The sequence below is a fragment of the Dendrobates tinctorius genome, unplaced genomic scaffold (genome assembly GCF_039654945.1).
Source record: "Dendrobates tinctorius isolate UK_male_01 unplaced genomic scaffold, ASM3965494v1 ptg000204l, whole genome shotgun sequence".
NCBI classification, from domain to species: domain Eukaryota; kingdom Metazoa; phylum Chordata; class Amphibia; order Anura; family Dendrobatidae; genus Dendrobates; species Dendrobates tinctorius.
The window spans coordinates 1,680,379-1,705,891 of NW_027361871.1; the positions used below are offsets into that span (position 1 = coordinate 1,680,379).

At 38.0% G+C, this 25,513-nt stretch overlaps 13 non-coding genes across 13 annotated transcripts; 2 read left to right on the top strand and 11 right to left on the bottom strand.

Moving 5' to 3' along the window:
* Positions 1–285: 285 nt before the first annotated feature.
* On the bottom strand, positions 286–359 carry TRNAN-AUU (transfer RNA asparagine (anticodon AUU)). The gene has a single exon. It is a non-coding gene; the product is annotated as a tRNA-Asn (tRNA).
* Positions 360–2,057: 1,698 nt separating this feature from the next.
* Positions 2,058–2,131, bottom strand: TRNAT-AGU (transfer RNA threonine (anticodon AGU)). The gene has a single exon. It is a non-coding gene; the product is annotated as a tRNA-Thr (tRNA).
* A 556-nt stretch (positions 2,132–2,687) lies between these two features.
* On the top strand, positions 2,688–2,769 carry TRNAS-GCU (transfer RNA serine (anticodon GCU)). The gene has a single exon. It is a non-coding gene; the product is annotated as a tRNA-Ser (tRNA).
* A 1,060-nt stretch (positions 2,770–3,829) lies between these two features.
* Positions 3,830–3,903, bottom strand: TRNAN-AUU (transfer RNA asparagine (anticodon AUU)). Its single transcript has one exon. It is a non-coding gene; the product is annotated as a tRNA-Asn (tRNA).
* Positions 3,904–5,599: 1,696 nt separating this feature from the next.
* On the bottom strand, positions 5,600–5,673 carry TRNAT-AGU (transfer RNA threonine (anticodon AGU)). Its single transcript has one exon. It is a non-coding gene; the product is annotated as a tRNA-Thr (tRNA).
* Positions 5,674–7,370: 1,697 nt separating this feature from the next.
* TRNAN-AUU (transfer RNA asparagine (anticodon AUU)) lies at positions 7,371–7,444 on the bottom strand. The gene has a single exon. It is a non-coding gene; the product is annotated as a tRNA-Asn (tRNA).
* A 1,696-nt stretch (positions 7,445–9,140) lies between these two features.
* TRNAT-AGU (transfer RNA threonine (anticodon AGU)) lies at positions 9,141–9,214 on the bottom strand. The gene has a single exon. It is a non-coding gene; the product is annotated as a tRNA-Thr (tRNA).
* Positions 9,215–10,911: 1,697 nt separating this feature from the next.
* Positions 10,912–10,985, bottom strand: TRNAT-AGU (transfer RNA threonine (anticodon AGU)). The gene has a single exon. It is a non-coding gene; the product is annotated as a tRNA-Thr (tRNA).
* Positions 10,986–16,083: 5,098 nt separating this feature from the next.
* Positions 16,084–16,157, bottom strand: TRNAT-AGU (transfer RNA threonine (anticodon AGU)). The gene has a single exon. It is a non-coding gene; the product is annotated as a tRNA-Thr (tRNA).
* A 1,698-nt stretch (positions 16,158–17,855) lies between these two features.
* Positions 17,856–17,929, bottom strand: TRNAT-AGU (transfer RNA threonine (anticodon AGU)). Its single transcript has one exon. It is a non-coding gene; the product is annotated as a tRNA-Thr (tRNA).
* A 1,697-nt stretch (positions 17,930–19,626) lies between these two features.
* On the bottom strand, positions 19,627–19,700 carry TRNAT-AGU (transfer RNA threonine (anticodon AGU)). Its single transcript has one exon. It is a non-coding gene; the product is annotated as a tRNA-Thr (tRNA).
* A 1,697-nt stretch (positions 19,701–21,397) lies between these two features.
* TRNAT-AGU (transfer RNA threonine (anticodon AGU)) lies at positions 21,398–21,471 on the bottom strand. Its single transcript has one exon. It is a non-coding gene; the product is annotated as a tRNA-Thr (tRNA).
* Positions 21,472–25,428: 3,957 nt separating this feature from the next.
* TRNAS-GCU (transfer RNA serine (anticodon GCU)) lies at positions 25,429–25,510 on the top strand. Its single transcript has one exon. It is a non-coding gene; the product is annotated as a tRNA-Ser (tRNA).
* The last annotated feature ends 3 nt before the right edge of the window (positions 25,511–25,513 follow it).

Sequence of the window (25,513 nt, forward strand, 5' to 3'; positions counted from 1 at the left end):
TGCTGGCATTCAAATTCAAGATTTTCTGTTTGCTAAACAGGCTCTTTGACCAACTAAGCCAAAGGACATAAAGGTGAGATACATTGGATAAACGGATTAGAGATGCATAGAAAGGAGGCATTTCAAAACTAAATCAACTGGTTTTACATTGTCATGCTTGAAGCCATCTTTCTTCCTTTATATCGCTTAGATAGAAGAGATTTTTAATCTCACAATTGCACTATCAGTCGCAAGTGAAACACCTATTTTTAAGATAGGAAGCTTCTTTGTGAGGAGACGAAAACAAGGCACTGCTGAGATTCGAACTCAGGATCTCCTGTTTAATAAACAGGCGCTTTAACCAACTAAGCCACAGCACCAGAAGATGGCATGCATTTGAAATCCAAGGAAGATTGAAGCACCAATCGAACATTCAACTGGTTAGCGCAGCAAAACAATATTGAGCTTGAGTTCCATTCCACGTAGAGCAGAAACATGGAATAAGATTTCAATCTCAGTCATAACACTTAAGAAGCCAAGTAAATTTTGAAGAGCATTCATTTAAAAGACTGACAAATTTACAGAAGCTGTATCGAGGACAAAGGCTTTGAAGTTTTGCAATTGAATGAGCCATCTTTTAGCACAGCTGAAATTTGGGACTTGTTTTGCTTCCAAGTTATGACACAGAATAGACAGATTGAAGAAATGCCATGGCAAAACCAAAATGAGGAAAAATTATGACTAATTGATATTAAAAACCTCAGCACTGGTTCATTTCTGATAGAGTTTTCCCCAAGCTAACTTCAAACAACAGGCACTGTAGTTGACGAGATAAGGCAACTCTGACAAAAGCCAACATACAATCTTCAGTGAAAAAACACTGACTGGTAAAAACCCTCTCAACATCTTCCCACCTAAACGCACAGGCACTATGTAGAAGAGGTGGCCGAGTGGTTAAGGTGATGGACTGCTAATCCATTGTGCTCTGCATGCATGGGTTCGAATCCCATCCTCGTCGGATTAATCTGCTTCTTCTTTCATGTTGAATGGTTTGGTTTTCATTTTTAACCCAAGCGGTGGACACTTCAAGCATGAAATTTTACAATACTCCTGTGCTGCTATCAAACTTTGCAGAGTCAGATCTGTAAATCCACTCGTTTTAATTTGTAAAGCTTGATGCCATCCTATATTCTGTAAAGAAAATTATATCCTCTAATTCCTTTTAAAGTGTTTCAACAGCAGAGAATTTTTTTTCTCAATTGCACTATATTAGGGCTGTGGGAAATTAATATTTGATGACAAACAAGAGTAAAAGTCCTCTTTTTGGGGTAAAAACCCACAAAATGAGATGAAGAATAGAAAGTACTGCTGACATTCAAAATCAAGATTTTCCTTTTACTAAATAGGCTCTTTGACCAACTAAGCCAAAGGACAAACAGGTGCGAAACATTAAAAACGCCTGCTTAGAGAGTTAAACAGCCCTAAACTGAGATAAAGAAGGAAAAGGACTGCTGGCATTCAAATTCAAGATTTTCCATTTACTAAATAGGCTCTTTGACCAACTAAGACAAAGGACAAACAGGTGTGATACATTAGAAAGCCTGCTTAGAGAGTTAAACAGCCCTAAACTGAGATAAAGAAGGAAGAGGACTGCTGGCATTCAAATTCAAGATTTTCTGTTTACTAAACAGGCTCTTTGACCAACTAAGACAAAGGACAAACAGGTGTGATACATTAGAAAGCCTGCTTAGAGAGTTAAGAAGCCCCAAACTGACATAAAGAAAGAACAGCACTGCTGGCATTCAAATTCAAGATTTTCTGTTTGCTAAACAGGCTCTTTGACCAACTAAGCCAAAGGACATAAAGGTGAGATACATTGGATAAACGGATTAGAGATGCATAGAAAGGAGGCATTTCAAAACTAAATCAACTGGTTTTACATTGTCATGCTTGAAACCATCTTTCTTCCTTTATATCGCTTAGATAGAAGAGATTTTTAATCTCACAATTGCACTATCAGTCGCAAGTGAAACACCTATTTTTAAGATAGGAAGCTTCTTTGTGAGGATATGAAAACAAGGCACTGCTGAGATTCGAACTCAGGATCTCCTGTTTACTAGACAGGCGCTTTAACCAACTAAGCCACAGCACCAGAAGATGGAATGCATTTGAAATCCAAGGAAGATTGAAGCACCAATCGAACATTCAACTGGTTAGCGCAGCAAAACAATATTGAGCTTGAGTTCCATTCCACGTAGAGCAGAAACATGGAATAAGATTTCAATCTCAGTCATAACACTTAAGAAGCCAAGTAAATTTTGAAGAGCATTCATTTAAAAAACTGACAAATTTACAGAAGCTGTATCGAGGACAAAGGCTTTGAAGTTTTGCAATTGAATGAGCCATCTTTTAGCACAGCTGAAATTTGGGACTTGTTTTGCTTCCAAGTTATGACACAGAATAGACAGATTGAAGAAATGCCATGGCAAAACCAAAAGGAGGAAAAATTATGACTAATTGATATTAAAAACCTCAGCACTGGTTCATTTCTGATAGAGTTTTCCCCAAGCTAACTTCAAACAACAGGCACTGTAGTTGACGAGATAAGGCAACTCTGACAAAAGCCAACATACAATCTTCAGTGAAAAAACACTGACTGGTAAAAACCCTCTCAACATCTTCCCACCTAAACGCACGGGCACTATGTAGACGAGGTGGCCGAGTGGTTAAGGTGATGGACTGCTAATCCATTGTGCTCTGCATGCATGGGTTCGAATCCCATCCTCGTCGGATTAATCTGCTTCTTCTTTCATGTTGAATGGTTTGGTTTTCATTTTTAACCCAAGCGGTGGACACTTCAAGCATGAAAGTTTACAATACTCCTGTGCTGCTATCAAACTTTGCAGAGTCAGATCTGTAAATCCACTCGTTTTAATTTGTAAAGCTTGATGCCATCCTATATTCTGTAAAGAAAATTATATCCTCTAATTCCTTTTAAAGTGTTTCAACAGCAGAGAATTTTTTTTCTCAATTGCACTATATTAGGGCTGTGGGAAATTAATATTTGATGACAAACAAGAGTAAAAGTCCTCTTTTTGGGGTAAAAACCCACAAAATGAGATGAAGAATAGAAAGTACTGCTGACATTCAAAATCAAGATTTTCCTTTTACTAAATAGGCTCTTTGACCAACTAAGCCAAAGGGCAAACAGGTGCGAAACATTAAAAACGCCTGCTTAGAGAGTTAAACAGCCCTAAACTGAGATAAAGAAGGAAAAGGACTGCTGGCATTCAAATTCAAGATTTTCCATTTACTAAATAGGCTCTTTGACCAACTAAGACAAAGGACAAACAGGTGTGATACATTAGAAAGCCTGCTTAGAGAGTTAAACAGCCCTAAACTGAGATAAAGAAGGAAGAGGACTGCTGGCATTCAAATTCAAGATTTTCTGTTTACTAAACAGGCTCTTTGACCAACTAAGACAAAGGACAAACAGGTGTGATACATTAGAAAGCCTGCTTAGAGAGTTAAGAAGCCCCAAACTGACATAAAGAAAGAACAGCACTGCTGGCATTCAAATTCAAGATTTTCTGTTTGCTAAACAGGCTCTTTGACCAACTAAGCCAAAGGACATAAAGGTGAGATACATTGGATAAACGGATTAGAGATGCATAGAAAGGAGGCATTTCAAAACTAAATCAACTGGTTTTACATTGTCATGCTTGAAGCCATCTTTCTTCCTTTATATCGCTTAGATAGAAGAGATTTTTAATCTCACAATTGCACTATCAGTCGCAAGTGAAACACCTATTTTTAAGATAGGAAGCTTCTTTGTGAGGAGACGAAAACAAGGCACTGCTGAGATTCGAACTCAGGATCTCCTGTTTAATAAACAGGCGCTTTAACCAACTAAGCCACAGCACCAGAAGATGGCATGCATTTGAAATCCAAGGAAGATTGAAGCACCAATCGAACATTCAACTGGTTAGCGCAGCAAAACAATATTGAGCTTGAGTTGCATTCCACGTAGAGCAGAAACATGGAATAAGATTTCAATCTCAGTCATAACACTTAAGAAGCCAAGTAAATTTTGAAGAGCATTCATTTAAAAGACTGACAAATTTACAGAAGCTGTATCGAGGACAAAGGCTTTGAAGTTTTGCAATTGAATGAGCCATCTTTTAGCACAGCTGAAATTTGGGACTTGTTTTGCTTCCAAGTTATGACACAGAATAGACAGATTGAAGAAATGCCATGGCAAAACCAAAAGGAGGAAAAATTATGACTAATTGATATTAAAAACCTCAGCACTGGTTCATTTCTGATAGAGTTTTCCCCAAGCTAACTTCAAACAACAGGCACTGTAGTTGACGAGATAAGGCAACTCTGACAAAAGCCAACATACAATCTTCAGTGAAAAAACACTGACTGGTAAAAACCCTCTCAACATCTTCCCACCTAAACGCACGGGCACTATGTAGATGAGGTGGCCGAGTGGTTAAGAGGATGGACTGCTAATCCATTGTGCTCTGTATGCATGGGTTCGAATCCCATCCTCGTCGGATTAATCTGCTTCTTCTTTCATGTTGAATGGTTTGGTTTTCATTTTTAACCCAAGCAGTGGACACTTCAAGCATGAAAGTTTACAATACTCCTGTGCTGCTATCAAACTTTGCAGAGTCAGACCTGTAAATCCACTGGTTTTAATTGGTAAAGCTTGATGCCATCCTATATTCTGTAAAGAAAATTATATCCTCTAATTCCTTTTAAAGTGTTTCAACAGCAGAGAATTTTTTTTCTCAATTGCACTATATTAGGGCTGTGGGAAATTAATATTTGATGACAAACAAGAGTAAAAGTCCTCTTTTTGGGGTAAAAACCCACAAAATGAGATGAAGAATAGAAAGCACTGCTGACATTCAAAATCAAGATTTTCCTTTTACTAAATAGGCTCTTTGACCAACTAAGCCAAAGGACAAACAGGTGCGAAACATTAAAAAGCCTGCTTAGAGAGTTAAACAGCCCTAAACTGAGATAAAGAAGGAAAGGACTGCTGGCATTCAAATTCAAGATTTTCCATTTACTAAATAGGCTCTTTGACCAACTAAGACAAAGGACAAACAGGTGTGATACATTAGAAAGCCTGCTTAGAGAGTTAAACAGCCCTAAACTGAGATAAAGAAGGAAGAGGACTGCTGGCATTCAAATTCAAGATTTTCTGTTTACTAAACAGGCTCTTTGACCAACTAAGACAAAGGACAAACAGGTGTGATACATTAGAAAGCCTGCTTAGAGAGTTAAGAAGCCCCAAACTGACATAAAGAAAGAATAGCACTGCTGGCATTCAAATTCAAGATTTTCTGTTTACTAAACAGGCTCTTTGACCAACTAAGCCAAAGGACATAAAGGTGAGATACATTGGATAAACGGATTAGAGATGCATAGAAAGGAGGCATTTCAAAACTAAATCAACTGGTTTTACATTGTCATGCTTGAAGCCATCTTTCTTCCTTTATATCTCGTAGATAGAAGAGATTTTTAATCTCATAATTCCACTATCAGTCGCAAGTGAAACACCTATTTTTAAGATAGGAAGCTTCTTTGTGAGGAGACGAAAACAAGGCACTGCTGAGATTCGAACTCAGGATCTCCTGTTTACTAGACAGGCGCTTTAACCAACTAAGCCACAGCACCAGAAGATGGCATGCATTTGAAATCCAAGGAAGATTGAAGCACCAATCGAACATTCAACTGGTTAGCGCAGCAAAACAATATTGAGCTTGAGTTCCATTCCACGTAGAGCAGAAACATGGAATAAGATTTCAATCTCAGTCATAACACTTAAGAAGCCAAGTAAATTTTGAAGAGCATTCATTTAAAAGACTGACAAATTTACAGAAGCTGTATCGAGGACAAAGGCTTTGAAGTTTTGCAATTGAATGAGCCATCTTTTAGCACAGCTGAAATTTGGGACTTGTTTTGCTTCCAAGTTATGACACAGAATAGACAGATTGAAGAAATGCCATGGCAAAACCAAAAGGAGGAAAAATTATGACTAATTGATATTAAAAACCTCAGCACTGGTTCATTTCTGATAGAGTTTTCCCCAAGCTAACTTCAAACAACAGGCACTGTAGTTGACGAGATAAGGCAACTCTGACAAAAGCCAACATACAATCTTCAGTGAAAAAACACTGTCTGGTAAAAACCCTCTCAACATCTTCCCACCTAAACGCACGGGTGCTATGTAGACGAGGTGGCCGAGTGGTTAAGGCGATGGACTGCTAATCCATTGTGCTCTGAATGCATGGGTTCGAATCCCATCCTCGTCGGATTAATCTGCTTCTTCTTTCATGTTGAATGGTTTGGTTTTCATTTTTAACCCAAGCAGTGGACACTTCAAGCATGAAAGTTTACAATACTCCTGTGCTGCTATCAAACTTTGCAGAGTCAGACCTGTAAATCCACTGGTTTTAATTGGTAAAGCTTGATGCCATCCTATATTCTGTAAAGAAAATTATATCCTCTAATTCCTTTTAAAGTGTTTCAACAGCAGAGAATTTTTTTTCTCAATTGCACTATATTAGGGCTGTGGGAAATTAATATTTGATGACAAACAAGAGTAAAAGTCCTCTTTTTGGGGTAAAAACCCACAAAATGAGATGAAGAATAGAAAGCACTGCTGACATTCAAAATCAAGATTTTCCTTTTACTAAATAGGCTCTTTGACCAACTAAGCCAAAGGACAAACAGGTGCGAAACATTAAAACGCCTGCTTAGAGAGTTAAACAGCCCTAAACTGAGATAAAGAAGGAAAAGGACTGCTGGCATTCAAATTCAAGATTTTCCATTTACTAAATAGGCTCTTTGACCAACTAAGACAAAGGACAAACAGGTGTGATACATTAGAAAGCCTGCTTAGAGAGTTAAACAGCCCTAAACTGAGATAAAGAAGGAAGAGGACTGCTGGCATTCAAATTCAAGATTTTCTGTTTACTAAACAGGCTCTTTGACCAACTAAGACAAAGGACAAACAGGTGTGATACATTAGAAAGCCTGCTTAGAGAGTTAAGAAGCCCCAAACTGACATAAAGAAAGAACAGCACTGCTGGCATTCAAATTCAAGATTTTCTGTTTGCTAAACAGGCTCTTTGACCAACTAAGCCAAAGGACATAAAGGTGAGATACATTGGATAAACGGATTAGAGATGCATAGAAAGGAGGCATTTCAAAACTAAATCAACTGGTTTTACATTGTCATGCTTGAAGCCATCTTTCTTCCTTTATATCGCTTAGATAGAAGAGATTTTTAATCTCACAATTGCACTATCAGTCGCAAGTGAAACACCTATTTTTAAGATAGGAAGCTTCTTTGTGAGGAGACGAAAACAAGGCACTGCTGAGATTCGAACTCAGGATCTCCTGTTTAATAAACAGGCGCTTTAACCAACTAAGCCACAGCACCAGAAGATGGCATGCATTTGAAATCCAAGGAAGATTGAAGCACCAATCGAACATTCAACTGGTTAGCGCAGCAAAACAATATTGAGCTTGAGTTCCATTCCACGTAGAGCAGAAACATGGAATAAGATTTCAATCTCAGTCATAACACTTAAGAAGCCAAGTAAATTTTGAAGAGCATTCATTTAAAAGACTGACAAATTTACAGAAGCTGTATCGAGGACAAAGGCTTTGAAGTTTTGCAATTGAATGAGCCATCTTTTAGCACAGCTGAAATTTGGGACTTGTTTTGCTTCCAAGTTATGACACAGAATAGACAGATTGAAGAAATGCCATGGCAAAACCAAAATGAGGAAAAATTATGACTAATTGATATTAAAAACCTCAGCACTGGTTCATTTCTGATAGAGTTTTCCCCAAGCTAACTTCAAACAACAGGCACTGTAGTTGACGAGATAAGGCAACTCTGACAAAAGCCAACATACAATCTTCAGTGAAAAAACACTGACTGGTAAAAACCCTCTCAACATCTTCCCACCTAAACGCATGGGCACTATGTAGACGAGGTGGCCGAGTGGTTAAGAGGATGGACTGCTAATCCATTGTGCTCTGTATGCATGGGTTCGAATCCCATCCTCGTCGGATAAATCTGCTTCTTCTTTCATGTTGAATGGTTTGGTTTTCATTTTTAACCCAAGCAGTGGACACTTCAAGCATGAAAGTTTACAATACTCCTGTGCTGCTATCAAACTTTGCAGAGTCAGACCTGTAAATCCACTGGTTTTAATTGGTAAAGCTTGATGCCATCCTATATTCTGTAAAGAAAATTATATCCTCTAATTCCTTTTAAAGTGTTTCAACAGCAGAGAATTTTTTTTCTCAATTGCACTATATTAGGGCTGTGGGAAATTAATATTTGATGACAAACAAGAGTAAAAGTCCTCTTTTTGGGGTAAAAACCCACAAAATGAGATGAAGAATAGAAAGCACTGCTGACATTCAAAATCAAGATTTTCCTTTTACTAAATAGGCTCTTTGACCAACTAAGCCAAAGGACAAACAGGTGCGAAACATTAAAAAGCCTGCTTAGAGAGTTAAACAGCCCTAAACTGAGATAAAGAAGGAAAGGACTGCTGGCATTCAAATTCAAGATTTTCCATTTACTAAATAGGCTCTTTGACCAACTAAGACAAAGGACAAACAGGTGTGATACATTAGAAAGCCTGCTTAGAGAGTTAAACAGCCCTAAACTGAGATAAAGAAGGAAGAGGACTGCTGGCATTCAAATTCAAGATTTTCTGTTTACTAAACAGGCTCTTTGACCAACTAAGACAAAGGACAAACAGGTGTGATACATTAGAAAGCCTGCTTAGAGAGTTAAGAAGCCCCAAACTGACATAAAGAAAGAATAGCACTGCTGGCATTCAAATTCAAGATTTTCTGTTTACTAAACAGGCTCTTTGACCAACTAAGCCAAAGGACATAAAGGTGAGATACATTGGATAAACGGATTAGAGATGCATAGAAAGGAGGCATTTCAAAACTAAATCAACTGGTTTTACATTGTCATGCTTGAAGCCATCTTTCTTCCTTTATATCTCGTAGATAGAAGAGATTTTTAATCTCATAATTCCACTATCAGTCGCAAGTGAAACACCTATTTTTAAGATAGGAAGCTTCTTTGTGAGGAGACGAAAACAAGGCACTGCTGAGATTCGAACTCAGGATCTCCTGTTTACTAGACAGGCGCTTTAACCAACTAAGCCACAGCACCAGAAGATGGCATGCATTTGAAATCCAAGGAAGATTGAAGCACCAATCGAACATTCAACTGGTTAGCGCAGCAAAACAATATTGAGCTTGAGTTCCATTCCACGTAGAGCAGAAACATGGAATAAGATTTCAATCTCAGTCATAACACTTAAGAAGCCAAGTAAATTTTGAAGAGCATTCATTTAAAAGACTGACAAATTTACAGAAGCTGTATCGAGGACAAAGGCTTTGAAGTTTTGCAATTGAATGAGCCATCTTTTAGCACAGCTGAAATTTGGGACTTGTTTTGCTTCCAAGTTATGACACAGAATAGACAGATTGAAGAAATGCCATGGCAAAACCAAAAGGAGGAAAAATTATGACTAATTGATATTAAAAACCTCAGCACTGGTTCATTTCTGATAGAGTTTTCCCCAAGCTAACTTCAAACAACAGGCACTGTAGTTGACGAGATAAGGCAACTCTGACAAAAGCCAACATACAATCTTCAGTGAAAAAACACTGACTGGTAAAAACCCTCTCAACATCTTCCCACCTAAACGCACGGGCGCTATGTAAAAGAGGTGGCCGAGTGGTTAAGGGGATGGTCTGCTAATCCATTGTGCTCTGCATGCATGGGTTCGAATACCATCCACGTCGGATTAATCTGCTTCTTCTTTCATGTTGAATTGTTTGGTTTTCATTTTTAACCCAAGCGGTGGACACTTCATGCATGAAAGTTTACAATACTCCTGTGCTGCTATCAAACTTTGCAGAGTCAGATCTGTAAATCCACTGGTTTTAATTTGTAAAGCTTGATGCCATCCTATATTCTGTAAAGAAAATTATATCCTCTAATTCCTTTTAAAGTGTTTCAACAGCAGAGAATTTTTTTTCTCAATTGCACTATATTAGGGCTGTGGGAAATTAATATTTGATGACAAACAAGAGTAAAAGTCCTCTTTTTGGGGTAAAAACCCACAAAATGAGATGAAGAATAGAAAGCACTGCTGACATTCAAAATCAAGATTTTCCTTTTACTAAATAGGCTCTTTGACCAACTAAGCCAAAGGACAAACAGGTGCGAAACATTAAAAAGCCTGCTTAGAGAGTTAAACAGCCCTAAACTGAGATAAAGAAGGAAAAGGACTGCTGGCATTCAAATTCAAGATTTTCCATTTACTAAATAGGCTCTTTGACCAACTAAGACAAAGGACAAACAGGTGTGATACATTAGAAAGCCTGCTTAGAGAGTTAAACAGCCCTAAACTGAGATAAAGAAGGAAGAGGACTGCTGGCATTCAAATTCAAGATTTTCTGTTTACTAAACAGGCTCTTTGACCAACTAAGACAAAGGACAAACAGGTGTGATACATTAGAAAGCCTGCTTAGAGAGTTAAGAAGCCCCAAACTGACATAAAGAAAGAATAGCACTGCTGGCATTCAAATTCAAGATTTTCTGTTTACTAAACAGGCTCTTTGACCAACTAAGCCAAAGGACATAAAGGTGAGATACATTGGATAAACGGATTAGAGATGCATAGAAAGGAGGCATTTCAAAACTAAATCAACTGGTTTTACATTGTCATGCTTGAAGCCATCTTTCTTTCTTTATATCTCGTAGATAGAAGAGATTTTTAATCTCATAATTCCACTATCAGTCGCAAGTGAAACACCTATTTTTAAGATAGGAAGCTTCTTTGTGAGGAGACGAAAACAAGGCACTGCTGAGATTCGAACTCAGGATCTCCTGTTTACTAGACAGGCGCTTTAACCAACTAAGCCACAGCACCAGAAGATGGCATGCATTTGAAATCCAAGGAAGATTGAAGCACCAATCGAACATTCAACTGGTTAGCGCAGCAAAACAATATTGAGCTTGAGTTCCATTCCACGTAGAGCAGAAACATGGAATAAGATTTCAATCTCAGTCATAACACTTAAGAAGCCAAGTAAATTTTGAAGAGCATTCATTTAAAAGACTGACAAATTTACAGAAGCTGTATCGAGGACAAAGGCTTTGAAGTTTTGCAATTGAATGAGCCATCTTTTAGCACAGCTGAAATTTGGGACTTGTTTTGCTTCCAAGTTATGACACAGAATAGACAGATTGAAGAAATGCCATGGCAAAACCAAAAGGAGGAAAAATTATGACTAATTGATATTAAAAACCTCAGCACTGGTTCATTTCTGATAGAGTTTTCCCCAAGCTAACTTCAAACAACAGGCACTGTAGTTGACGAGATAAGGCAACTCTGACAAAAGCCAACATACAATCTTCAGTGAAAAAACACTGTCTGGTAAAAACCCTCTCAACATCTTCCCACCTAAACGCACGGGTGCTATGTAGACGAGGTGGCCGAGTGGTTAAGGCGATGGACTGCTAATCCATTGTGCTCTGAATGCATGGGTTCGAATCCCATCCTCGTCGGATTAATCTGCTTCTTCTTTCATGTTGAATGGTTTGGTTTTCATTTTTAACCCAAGCAGTGGACACTTCAAGCATGAAAGTTTACAATACTCCTGTGCTGCTATCAAACTTTGCAGAGTCAGACCTGTAAATCCACTGGTTTTAATTGGTAAAGCTTGATGCCATCCTATATTCTGTAAAGAAAATTATATCCTCTAATTCCTTTTAAAGTGTTTCAACAGCAGAGAATTTTTTTTCTCAATTGCACTATATTAGGGCTGTGGGAAATTAATATTTGATGACAAACAAGAGTAAAAGTCCTCTTTTTGGGGTAAAAACCCACAAAATGAGATGAAGAATAGAAAGCACTGCTGACATTCAAAATCAAGATTTTCCTTTTACTAAATAGGCTCTTTGACCAACTAAGCCAAAGGACAAACAGGTGCGAAACATTAAAAAGCCTGCTTAGAGAGTTAAACAGCCCTAAACTGAGATAAAGAAGGAAAAGGACTGCTGGCATTCAAATTCAAGATTTTCCATTTACTAAATAGGCTCTTTGACCAACTAAGACAAAGGACAAACAGGTGTGATACATTAGAAAGCCTGCTTAGAGAGTTAAACAGCCCTAAACTGAGATAAAGAAGGAAGAGGACTGCTGGCATTCAAATTCAAGATTTTCTGTTTACTAAACAGGCTCTTTGACCAACTAAGACAAAGGACAAACAGGTGTGATACATTAGAAAGCCTGCTTAGAGAGTTAAGAAGCCCCAAACTGACATAAAGAAAGAATAGCACTGCTGGCATTCAAATTCAAGATTTTCTGTTTACTAAACAGGCTCTTTGACCAACTAAGCCAAAGGACATAAAGGTGAGATACATTGAATAAACGGATTAGAGATGCATAGAAAGGAGGCATTTCAAAACTAAATCAACTGGTTTTACATTGTCATGCTTGAAGCCATCTTTCTTCCTTTATATCTCGTAGATAGAAGAGATTTTTAATCTCATAATTCCACTATCAGTCGCAAGTGAAACAACTATTTTTAAGATAGGAAGCTTCTTTGTGAGGAGACGAAAAACAAGGCACTGCTGAGATTCGAACTCAGGATCTACTGTTTACTAGACAGGCGCTTTAACCAACTAAGCCACAGTACCAGAAGATGGCATGCACTTGAAATCAAAGGAAGATTGAAGCACCAATCGAACATTCAACTGGTTAGCGCAGCAAAATAATATTGAGCTTGAGTTCCATTCCACGTAGAGCAGAAACATGGAATAAGATTTCAATCTCAGTCATAACACTTAAGAAGCCAAGTAAATTTTGAAGAGCATTCATTTAAAAGACTGACAAATTTACAGAAGCTGTATCGAGGACAAAGGCTTTGAAGTTTTGCAATTGAATGAGCCATCTTTTAGCACAGCTGAAATTTGGGACTTGTTTTGCTTCCAAGTTATGACACAGAATAGACAGATTGAAGAAATGCCATGGCAAAACCAAAAGGAGGAAAAATTATGACTAATTGATATTAAAAACCTCAGCACTGGTTCATTTCTGATAGAGTTTTCCCCAAGCTAACTTCAAACAACAGGCGCTGTAGTTGACGAGATAAGGCAACTCTGACAAAAGCCAACATACAATCTTCAGTGAAAAAACACTGACTGGTAAAAACCCTCTCAACATCTTCCCACCTAAACGCAAGGGCGCTATGTAGACGAGGTGGCCGAGTGGTTAAGGGGATGGTCTGCTAATCCATTGTGCTCTGCATGCATGGGTTCGAATACCATCCACGTCGGATTAATCTGCTTCTTCTTTCATGTTGAATTGTTTGGTTTTCATTTTTAACCCAAGCGGTGGACACTTCATGCATGAAAGTTTACAATACTCCTGTGCTGCTATCAAACTTTGCAGAGTCAGATCTGTAAATCCACTGGTTTTAATTTGTAAAGCTTGATGCCATCCTATATTCTGTAAAGAAAATTATATCCTCTAATTCCTTTTAAAGTGTTTCAACAGCAGAGAATTTTTTTTCTCAATTGCACTATATTAGGGCTGTGGGAAATTAATATTTGATGACAAACAAGAGTAAAAGTCCTCTTTTTGGGGTAAAAACCCACAAAATGAGATGAAGAATAGAAAGCACTGCTGACATTCAAAATCAAGATTTTCCTTTTACTAAATAGGCTCTTTGACCAACTAAGCCAAAGGACAAACAGGTGCGAAACATTAAAAAGCCTGCTTAGAGAGTTAAACAGCCCTAAACTGAGATAAAGAAGGAAAAGGACTGCTGGCATTCAAATTCAAGATTTTCCATTTACTAAATAGGCTCTTTGACCAACTAAGACAAAGGACAAACAGGTGTGATACATTAGAAAGCCTGCTTAGAGAGTTAAACAGCCCTAAACTGAGATAAAGAAGGAAGAGGACTGCTTGCATTCAAATTCAAGATTTTCTGTTTACTAAACAGGCTCTTTGACCAACTAAGACAAAGGACAAACAGGTGTGATACATTAGAAAGCCTGCTTAGAGAGTTAAACAGCCCTAAACTGAGATAAAGAAGGAAGAGGACTGCTGGCATTCAAATTCAAGATTTTCTGTTTACTAAACAGGCTCTTTGACCAACTAAGCCAAAGGACATAAAGGTGAGATACATTGGATAAACGGATTAGAGATGCATAGAAAGGAGGCATTTCAAAACTAAATCAACTGGTTTTACATTGTCATGCTTGAAGCCATCTTTCTTCCTTTATATCTCGTTGATAGAAGAGATTTTTAATCTCATAATTGCACTATCAGTCGCAAGTGAAACACCTATTTTTAAGATAGGAAGCTTCTTTGTGAGGAGATGAAAACAAGGCACTGCTGAGATTCAAACTCAGGATCTTCTGTTTACTAGACAGGCGCTTTAACAAACTAAGCCACAGCACCAGAAGATGGCATGCATTTGAAATCCAAGGAAGATTGAAGCACCAATCGAACATTCAACTGGTTAGCGCAGCAAAACAATATTGAGCTTGAGTTCCATTCCACGTAGAGCAGAAACATGGAATAAGATTTCAATCTCAGTCATAACACTTAAGAAGCCAAGTAAATTTTGAAGAGCATTCATTTAAAAGACTGACAAATTTACAGAAGCTGTGTCGAGGACAAAGGCTTTGAAGTTTTGCAATTGAATGAGCCATCTTTTAGCACAGCTGAAATTTGGGACTTGTTTTGCTTCCAAGTTATGACACAGAATAGACAGATTGAAGAAATGCCATGGCAAAACCAAAAGGAGGAAAAATTATGACTAATTGATATTAAAAACCTCAGCACTGGTTCATTTCTGATAGAGTTTTCCCCAAGCTAACTTCAAACAACAGGCACTGTAGTTGACGAGATAAGGCAACTCTGACAAAAGCCAACATACAATCTTCAGTGAAAAAACACTGACTGGTAAAAACCCTCTCAACATCTTCCCACCTAAACGCACGGGCGCTATGTAGACGAGGTGGCCGAGTGGTTAAGGGGATGGACCGCTAATCCATTGTGCTCTGCATGCATGGGTTTGAATCCCATCCTCGTCGGATTAAGCTGCTTCTTCTTTCATGTTGAATGGTTTGGTTTTCATTTTTAACCCAAGCAGTGGACACTTCAAGCATGAAAGTTTACAATACTCCTGTGCTGCTATCAAACTTTGCAGAGTCAGACCTGTAAATCCACTGGTTTTAATTGGTAAAGCTTGATGCCATCCTATATTCTGTAAAGAAAATTATATCCTCTAATTCCTTTTAAAGTGTTTCAACAGCAGAGAATTTTTTTTCTCAATTGCACTATATTAGGGCTGTGGGAAATTAATATTTGATGACAAACAAGAGTAAAAGTCCTCTTTTTGGGGTAAAAACCCACAAAATGAGATGAAGAATAGAAAGCACTGCTGACATTCAAAATCAAGATTTTCCTTTTACTAAATAGGCTCTTTGACCAACTAAGCCAAAGGACAAACAGGTGCGAAACATTAAAAAGCCTGCTTAGAGAGTTAAACAGCCCTAAACTGAGATAAAGAAGGAAGAGGACTGCTGGCATTCAAATTCAAGATTTTCCATTTACTAAATAGGCTCTTTGACCAACTAAGACAAAGGACAAACAGGTGTGATACATTAGAAAGCCTGCTTAGAGAGTTAAGAAGCCCCAAACTGACATAAAGAAAGAATAGCACTGCTGGCATTCAAATTCAAGATTTTCTGTTTACTAAACAGGCTCTTTGACCAACTAAGCCAAAGGACATAAAGGTGAGATACATTGGATAAACGGATTAGAGATGCATAGAAAGGAGGCATTTCAAAACTAAATCAACTGGTTTTACATTGTCATGCTTGAAGCCATCTTTCTTCCTTTATATCTCGTAGATAGAAGAGATTTTTAATCTCATAATTCCACTATCAGTCGCAAGTGAAACACCTATTTTTAAGATAGGAAGCTTCTTTGTGAGGAGACGAAAACAAGGCACTGCTGAGATTCGAACTCAGGATCTCCTGTTTACTAGACAGGCGCTTTAACCAACTAAGCCACAGCACCAGAAGATGGCATGCATTTGAAATCCAAGGAAGATTGAAGCACCAATCGAACATTCAACTGGTTAGCGCAGCAAAACAATATTGAGCTTGAGTTCCATTCCACGTAGAGCAGAAACATGGAATAAGATTTCAATCTCAGTCATAACACTTAAGAAGCCAAGTAAATTTTGAAGAGCATTCATTTAAAAGACTGACAAATTTACAGAAGCTGTATCGAGGACAAAGGCTTTGAAGTTTTGCAATTGAATGAGCCATCTTTTAGCACAGCTGAAATTTGGGACTTGTTTTGCTTCCAAGTTATGACACAGAATAGACAGATTGAAGAAATGCCATGGCAAAACCAAAAGGAGGAAAAATTATGACTAATTGATATTAAAAACCTCAGCACTGGTTCATTTCTGATAGAGTTTTCCCCAAGCTAACTTCAAACAACAGGCACTGTAGTTGACGAGATAAGGCAACTCTGACAAAAGCCAACATACAATCTTCAGTGAAAAAACACTGTCTGGTAAAAACCCTCTCAACATCTTCCCACCTAAACGCACGGGTGCTATGTAGACGAGGTGGCCGAGTGGTTAAGGTGATGGACTGCTAATCCATTGTGCTCTGAATGCATGGGTTCGAATCCCATCCTCGTCGGATTAATCTGCTTCTTCTTTCATGTTGAATGGTTTGGTTTTCATTTTTAACCCAAGCAGTGGACACTTCAAGCATGAAAGTTTACAATACTCCTGTGCTGCTATCAAACTTTGCAGAGTCAGACCTGTAAATCCACTGGTTTTAATTGGTAAAGCTTGATGCCATCCTATATTCTGTAAAGAAAATTATATCCTCTAATTCCTTTTAAAGTGTTTCAACAGCAGAGAATTTTTTTTCTCAATTGCACTATATTAGGGCTGTGGGAAATTAATATTTGATGACAAACAAGAGTAAAAGTCCTCTTTTTGGGGTAAAAACCCACAAAATGAGATGAAGAATAGAAAGCACTGCAGACATTCAAAATCAAGATTTTCCTTTTACTAAATAGGCTCTTTGACCAACTAAGCCAAAGGACAAACAGGTGCGAAACATTAAAAAGCCTGCTTAGAGAGTTAAACAGCCCTAAACTGAGATAAAGAAGGAAAAGGACTGCTGGCATTCAAATTCAAGATTTTCCATTTACTAAATAGGCTCTTTGACCAACTAAGACAAAGGACAAACAGGTGTGATACATTAGAAAGCCTGCTTAGAGAGTTAAACAGCCCTAAACTGAGATAAAGAAGGAAGAGGACTGCTGGCATTCAAATTCAAGATTTTCTGTTTACTAAACAGGCTCTTTGACCAACTAAGACAAAGGACAAACAGGTGTGATACATTAGAAAGCCTGCTTAGAGAGTTAAGAAGCCCCAAACTGACATAAAGAAAGAATAGCACTGCTGGCATTCAAATTCAAGATTTTCTGTTTACTAAACAGGCTCTTTGACCAACTAAGCCAAAGGACATAAAGGTGAGATACATTGAATAAACGGATTAGAGATGCATAGAAAGGAGGCATTTCAAAACTAAATCAACTGGTTTTACATTGTCATGCTTGAAGCCATCTTTCTTCCTTTATATCTCGTAGATAGAAGAGATTTTTAATCTCATAATTCCACTATCAGTCGCAAGTGAAACAACTATTTTTAAGATAGGAAGCTTCTTTGTGAGGAGACGAAAAACAAGGCACTGCTGAGATTCGAACTCAGGATCTCCTGTTTACTAGACAGGCGCTTTAACCAACTAAGCCACAGTACCAGAAGATGGCATGCACTTGAAATCAAAGGAAGATTGAAGCACCAATCGAACATTCAACTGGTTAGCGCAGCAAAATAATATTGAGCTTGAGTTCCATTCCACGTAGAGCAGAAACATGGAATAAGATTTCAATCTCAGTCATAACACTTAAGAAGCCAAGTAAATTTTGAAGAGCATTCATTTAAAAGACTGACAAATTTACAGAAGCTGTATCGAGGACAAAGGCTTTGAAGTTTTGCAATTGAATGAGCCATCTTTTAGCACAGCTGAAATTTGGGACTTGTTTTGCTTCCAAGTTATGACACAGAATAGACAGATTGAAGAAATGCCATGGCAAAACCAAAAGGAGGAAAAATTATGACTAATTGATATTAAAAACCTCAGCACTGGTTCATTTCTGATAGAGTTTTCCCCAAGCTAACTTCAAACAACAGGCACTGTAGTTGACGAGATAAGGCAACTCTGACAAAAGCCAACATACAATCTTCAGTGAAAAAACACTGACTGGTAAAAACCCTCTCAACATCTTCCCACCTAAACGCACGGGCGCTATGTAAAAGAGGTGGCCGAGTGGTTAAGGGGATGGTCTGCTAATCCATTGTGCTCTGCATGCATGGGTTCGAATACCATCCACGTCGGATTAATCTGCTTCTTCTTTCATGTTGAATTGTTTGGTTTTCATTTTTAACCCAAGCGGTGGACACTTCATGCATGAAAGTTTACAATACTCCTGTGCTGCTATCAAACTTTGCAGAGTCAGATCTGTAAATCCACTGGTTTTAATTTGTAAAGCTTGATGCCATCCTATATTCTGTAAAGAAAATTATATCCTCTAATTCCTTTTAAAGTGTTTCAACAGCAGAGAATTTTTTTTCTCAATTGCACTATATTAGGGCTGTGGGAAATTAATATTTGATGACAAACAAGAGTAAAAGTCCTCTTTTTGGGGTAAAAACCCACAAAATGAGATGAAGAATAGAAAGCACTGCTGACATTCAAAATCAAGATTTTCCTTTTACTAAATAGGCTCTTTGACCAACTAAGCCAAAGGACAAACAGGTGCGAAACATTAAAAAGCCTGCTTAGAGAGTTAAACAGCCCTAAACTGAGATAAAGAAGGAAAAGGACTGCTGGCATTCAAATTCAAGATTTTCCATTTACTAAATAGGCTCTTTGACCAACTAAGACAAAGGACAAACAGGTGTGATACATTAGAAAGCCTGCTTAGAGAGTTAAACAGCCCTAAACTGAGATAAAGAAGGAAGAGGACTGCTGGCATTCAAATTCAAGATTTTCTGTTTACTAAACAGGCTCTTTGACCAACTAAGACAAAGGACAAACAGGTGTGATACATTAGAAAGCCTGCTTAGAGAGTTAAGAAGCCCCAAACTGACATAAAGAAAGAATAGCACTGCTGGCATTCAAATTCAAGATTTTCTGTTTACTAAACAGGCTCTTTGACCAACTAAGCCAAAGGACATAAAGGTGAGATACATTGGATAAACGGATTAGAGATGCATAGAAAGGAGGCATTTCAAAACTAAATCAACTGGTTTTACATTGTCATGCTTGAAGCCATCTTTCTTCCTTTATATCTCGTAGATAGAAGAGATTTTTAATCTCATAATTCCACTATCAGTCGCAAGTGAAACACCTATTTTTAAGATAGGAAGCTTCTTTGTGAGGAGACGAAAACAAGGCACTGCTGAGAATCGAACTCAGGATCTCCTGTTTACTAGACAGGCGCTTTAACCAACTAAGCCACAGCACCAGAAGATGGCATGCATTTGAAATCCAAGGAAGATTGAAGCACCAATCGAACATTCAACTGGTTAGCGCAGCAAAACAATATTGAGCTTGAGTTCCATTCCACGTAGAGCAGAAACATGGAATAAGATTTCAATCTCAGTCATAACACTTAAGAAGCCAAGTAAATTTTGAAGAGCATTCATTTAAAAGACTGACAAATTTACAGAAGCTGTATCGAGGACAAAGGCTTTGAAGTTTTGCAATTGAATGAGCCATCTTTTAGCACAGCTGAAATTTGGGACTTGTTTTGCTTCCAAGTTATGACACAGAATAGACAGATTGAAGAAATGCCATGGCAAAACCAAAAGGAGGAAAAATTATGACTAATTGATATTAAAAACCTCAGCACTGGTTCATTTCTGATAGAGTTTTCCCCAAGCTAACTTCAAACAACAGGCACTGTAGTTGACGAGATAAGGCAACTCTGACAAAAGCCAACATACAATCTTCAGTGAAAAAACACTGGCTGGTAAAAACCCTCTCAACATCTTCCCACCTAAACGCACGGGTGCTATGTAGACGAGGTGGCCGAGTGGTTAAGGCGATGGACTGCTAATCCATTGTGCTCTGAATGCATGGGTTCGAATCCCATCCTCGTCGGATTAATCTGCTTCTTCTTTCATGTTGAATGGTTTGGTTTTCATTTTTAACCCAAGCAGTGGACACTTCAAGCATGAAAGTTTACAATACTCCTGTGCTGCTATCAAACTTTGCAGAGTCAGACCTGTAAATCCACTGGTTTTAATTGGTAAAGCTTGATGCCATCCTATATTCTGTAAAGAAAATTATATCCTCTAATTCCTTTTAAAGTGTTTCAACAGCAGAGAATTTTTTTTCTCAATTGCACTATATTAGGGCTGTGGGAAATTAATATTTGATGACAAACAAGAGTAAAAGTCCTCTTTTTGGGGTAAAAACCCACAAAATGAGATGAAGAATAGAAAGCACTGCTGACATTCAAAATCAAGATTTTCCTTTTACTAAATAGGCTCTTTGACCAACTAAGCCAAAGGACAAACAGGTGCGAAACATTAAAAAGCCTGCTTAGAGAGTTAAACAGCCCTAAACTGAGATAAAGAAGGAAAAGGACTGCTGGCATTCAAATTCAAGATTTTCCATTTACTAAATAGGCTCTTTGACCAACTAAGACAAAGGACAAACAGGTGTGATACATTAGAAAGCCTGCTTAGAGAGTTAAACAGCCCTAAACTGAGATAAAGAAGGAAGAGGACTGCTGGCATTCAAATTCAAGATTTTCTGTTTACTAAACAGGCTCTTTGACCAACTAAGACAAAGGACAAACAGGTGTGATACATTAGAAAGCCTGCTTAGAGAGTTAAACAGCCCTAAACTGAGATAAAGAAGGAAGAGGACTGCTGGCATTCAAATTCAAGATTTTCTGTTTACTAAACAGGCTCTTTGACCAACTAAGCCAAAGGACATAAAGGTGAGATACATTGGATAAACGGATTAGAGATGCATAGAAAGGAGGCATTTCAAAACTAAATCAACTGGTTTTACATTGTCATGCTTGAAGCCATCTTTCTTCCTTTATATCTCGTAGATAGAAGAGATTTTTAATCTCATAATTCCACTATCAGTCGCAAGTGAAACACCTATTTTTAAGATAGGAAGCTTCTTTGTGAGGAGACGAAAACAAGGCACTGCTGAGATTCGAACTCAGGATCTCCTGTTTACTAGACAGGCGCTTTAACCAACTAAGCCACAGCACCAGAAGATGGCATGCATTTGAAATCCAAGGAAGATTGAAGCACCAATCGAACATTCAACTGGTTAGCGCAGCAAAACAATATTGAGCTTGAGTTCCATTCCACGTAGAGCAGAAACATGGAATAAGATTTCAATCTCAGTCATAACACTTAAGAAGCCAAGTAAATTTTGAAGAGCATTCATTTAAAAGACTGACAAATTTACAGAAGCTGTATCGAGGACAAAGGCTTTGAAGTTTTGCAATTGAATGAGCCATCTTTTAGCACAGCTGAAATTTGGGACTTGTTTTGCTTCCAAGTTATGACACAGAATAGACAGATTGAAGAAATGCCATGGCAAAACCAAAAGGAGGAAAAATTATGACTAATTGATATTAAAAACCTCAGCACTGGTTCATTTCTGATAGAGTTTTCCCCAAGCTAACTTCAAACAACAGGCACTGTAGTTGACGAGATAAGGCAACTCTGACAAAAGCCAACATACAATCTTCAGTGAAAAAACACTGGCTGGTAAAAACCCTCTCAACATCTTCCCACCTAAACGCACGGGTGCTATGTAGACGAGGTGGCCGAGTGGTTAAGGCGATGGACTGCTAATCCATTGTGCTCTGAATGCATGGGTTCGAATCCCATCCTCGTCGGATTAATCTGCTTCTTCTTTCATGTTGAATGGTTTGGTTTTCATTTTTAACCCAAGCAGTGGACACTTCAAGCATGAAAGTTTACAATACTCCTGTGCTGCTATCAAACTTTGCAGAGTCAGACCTGTAAATCCACTGGTTTTAATTGGTAAAGCTTGATGCCATCCTATATTCTGTAAAGAAAATTATATCCTCTAATTCCTTTTAAAGTGTTTCAACAGCAGAGAATTTTTTTTCTCAATTGCACTATATTAGGGCTGTGGGAAATTAATATTTGATGACAAACAAGAGTAAAAGTCCTCTTTTTGGGGTAAAAACCCACAAAATGAGATGAAGAATAGAAAGCACTGCTGACATTCAAAATCAAGATTTTCCTTTTACTAAATAGGCTCTTTGACCAACTAAGCCAAAGGACAAACAGGTGCGAAACATTAAAAAGCCTGCTTAGAGAGTTAAACAGCCCTAAACTGAGATAAAGAAGGAAAAGGACTGCTGGCATTCAAATTCAAGATTTTCCATTTACTAAATAGGCTCTTTGACCAACTAAGACAAAGGACAAACAGGTGTGATACATTAGAAAGCCTGCTTAGAGAGTTAAACAGCCCTAAACTGAGATAAAGAAGGAAGAGGACTGCTGGCATTCAAATTCAAGATTTTCTGTTTACTAAACAGGCTCTTTGACCAACTAAGACAAAGGACAAACAGGTGTGATACATTAGAAAGCCTGCTTAGAGAGTTAAGAAGCCCCAAACTGACATAAAGAAAGAATAGCACTGCTGGCATTCAAATTCAAGATTTTCTGTTTACTAAACAGGCTCTTTGACCAACTAAGCCAAAGGACATAAAGGTGAGATACATTGAATAAACGGATTAGAGATGCATAGAAAGGAGGCATTTCAAAACTAAATCAACTGGTTTTACATTGTCATGCTTGAAGCCATCTTTCTTCCTTTATATCTCGTAGATAGAAGAGATTTTTAATCTCATAATTCCACTATCAGTCGCAAGTGAAACAACTATTTTTAAGATAGGAAGCTTCTTTGTGAGGAGACGAAAAACAAGGCACTGCTGAGATTCGAACTCAGGATCTCCTGTTTACTAGACAGGCGCTTTAAACAACTAAGCCACAGTACCAGAAGATGGCATGCACTTGAAATCAAAGGAAGATTGAAGCACCAATCGAACATTCAACTGGTTAGCGCAGCAAAATAATATTGAGCTTGAGTTCCATTCCACGTAGAGCAGAAACATGGAATAAGATTTCAATCTCAGTCATAACACTTAAGAAGCCAAGTAAATTTTGAAGAGCATTCATTTAAAAGACTGACAAATTTACAGAAGCTGTATCGAGGACAAAGGCTTTGAAGTTTTGCAATTGAATGAGCCATCTTTTAGCACAGCTGAAATTTGGGACTTGTTTTGCTTCCAAGTTATGACACAGAATAGACAGATTGAAGAAATGCCATGGCAAAACCAAAAGGAGGAAAAATTATGACTAATTGATATTAAAAACCTCAGCACTGGTTCATTTCTGATAGAGTTTTCCCCAAGCTAACTTCAAACAACAGGCACTGTAGTTGACGAGATAAGGCAACTCTGACAAAAGCCAACATACAATCTTCAGTGAAAAAACACTGACTGGTAAAAACCCTCTCAACATCTTCCCACCTAAACGCACGGGCGCTATGTAGACGAGGTGGCCGAGTGGTTAAGGGGATGGTCTGCTAATCCATTGTGCTCTGCATGCATGGGTTCGAATACCATCCACGTCGGATTAATCTGCTTCTTCTTTCATGTTGAATTGTTTGGTTTTCATTTTTAACCCAAGCGGTGGACACTTCATGCATGAAAGTTTACAATACTCCTGTGCTGCTATCAAACTTTGCAGAGTCAGATCTGTAAATCCACTGGTTTTAATTTGTAAAGCTTGATGCCATCCTATATTCTGTAAAGAAAATTATATCCTCTAATTCCTTTTAAAGTGTTTCAACAGCAGAGAATTTTTTTTCTCAATTGCACTATATTAGGGCTGTGGGAAATTAATATTTGATGACAAACAAGAGTAAAAGTCCTCTTTTTGGGGTAAAAACCCACAAAATGAGATGAAGAATAGAAAGCACTGCTGACATTCAAAATCAAGATTTTCCTTTTACTAAATAGGCTCTTTGACCAACTAAGCCAAAGGACAAACAGGTGCGAAACATTAAAAAGCCTGCTTAGAGAGTTAAACAGCCCTAAACTGAGATAAAGAAGGAAGAGGACTGCTTGCATTCAAATTCAAGATTTTCTGTTTACTAAACAGGCTCTTTGACCAACTAAGACAAAGGACAAACAGGTGTGATACATTAGAAAGCCTGCTTAGAGAGTTAAGAAGCCCCAAACTGACATAAAGAAAGAATAGCACTGCTGGCATTCAAATTCAAGATTTTCTGTTTACTAAACAGGCTCTTTGACCAACTAAGCCAAAGGACATAAAGGTGAGATACATTGGATAAACGGATTAGAGATGCATAGAAAGGAGGCATTTCAAAACTAAATCAACTGGTTTTACATTGTCATGCTTGAAGCCATCTTTCTTCCTTTATATCTCGTAGATAGAAGAGATTTTTAATCTCATAATTCCACTATCTGTCGCAAGTGAAACACCTATTTTTAAGATAGGAAGCTTCTTTGTGAGGAGACGAAAACAAGGCACTGCTGAGATTCGAACTAAGGATCTCCTGTTTACTAGACAGGCGCTTTAACCAACTAAGCCACAGCACCAGAAGATGGCATGCATTTGAAATCCAAGGAAGATTGAAGCACCAATCGAACATTCAACTGGTTAGCGCAGCAAAACAATATTGAGCTTGAGTTCCATTCCACGTAGAGCAGAAACATGGAATAAGATTTCAATCTCAGTCATAACACTTAAGAAGCCAAGTAAATTTTGAAGAGCATTCATTTAAAAGACTGACAAATTTACAGAAGCTGTATCGAGGACAAAGGCTTTGAAGTTTTGCAATTGAATGAGCCATCTTTTAGCACAGCTGAAATTTGGGACTTGTTTTGCTTCCAAGTTATGACACAGAATAGACAGATTGAAGAAATGCCATGGCAAAACCAAAAGGAGGAAAAATTATGACTAATTGATATTAAAAACCTCAGCACTGGTTCATTTCTGATAGAGTTTTCCCCAAGCTAACTTCAAACAACAGGCACTGTAATTGACGAGATAAGGCAACTCTGACAAAAGACAACATACAATCTTCAGTGAAAAAACACTGTCTGGTAAAAACCCTCTCAACATCTTCCCACCTAAACGCACGGGCGCTATGTAGACGAGGTGGCCGAGTGGTTAAGGCGATGGACTGCTAATCCATTGTGCTCTGCATGCATGGGTTCGAATCCCATCCTCGTCGGAT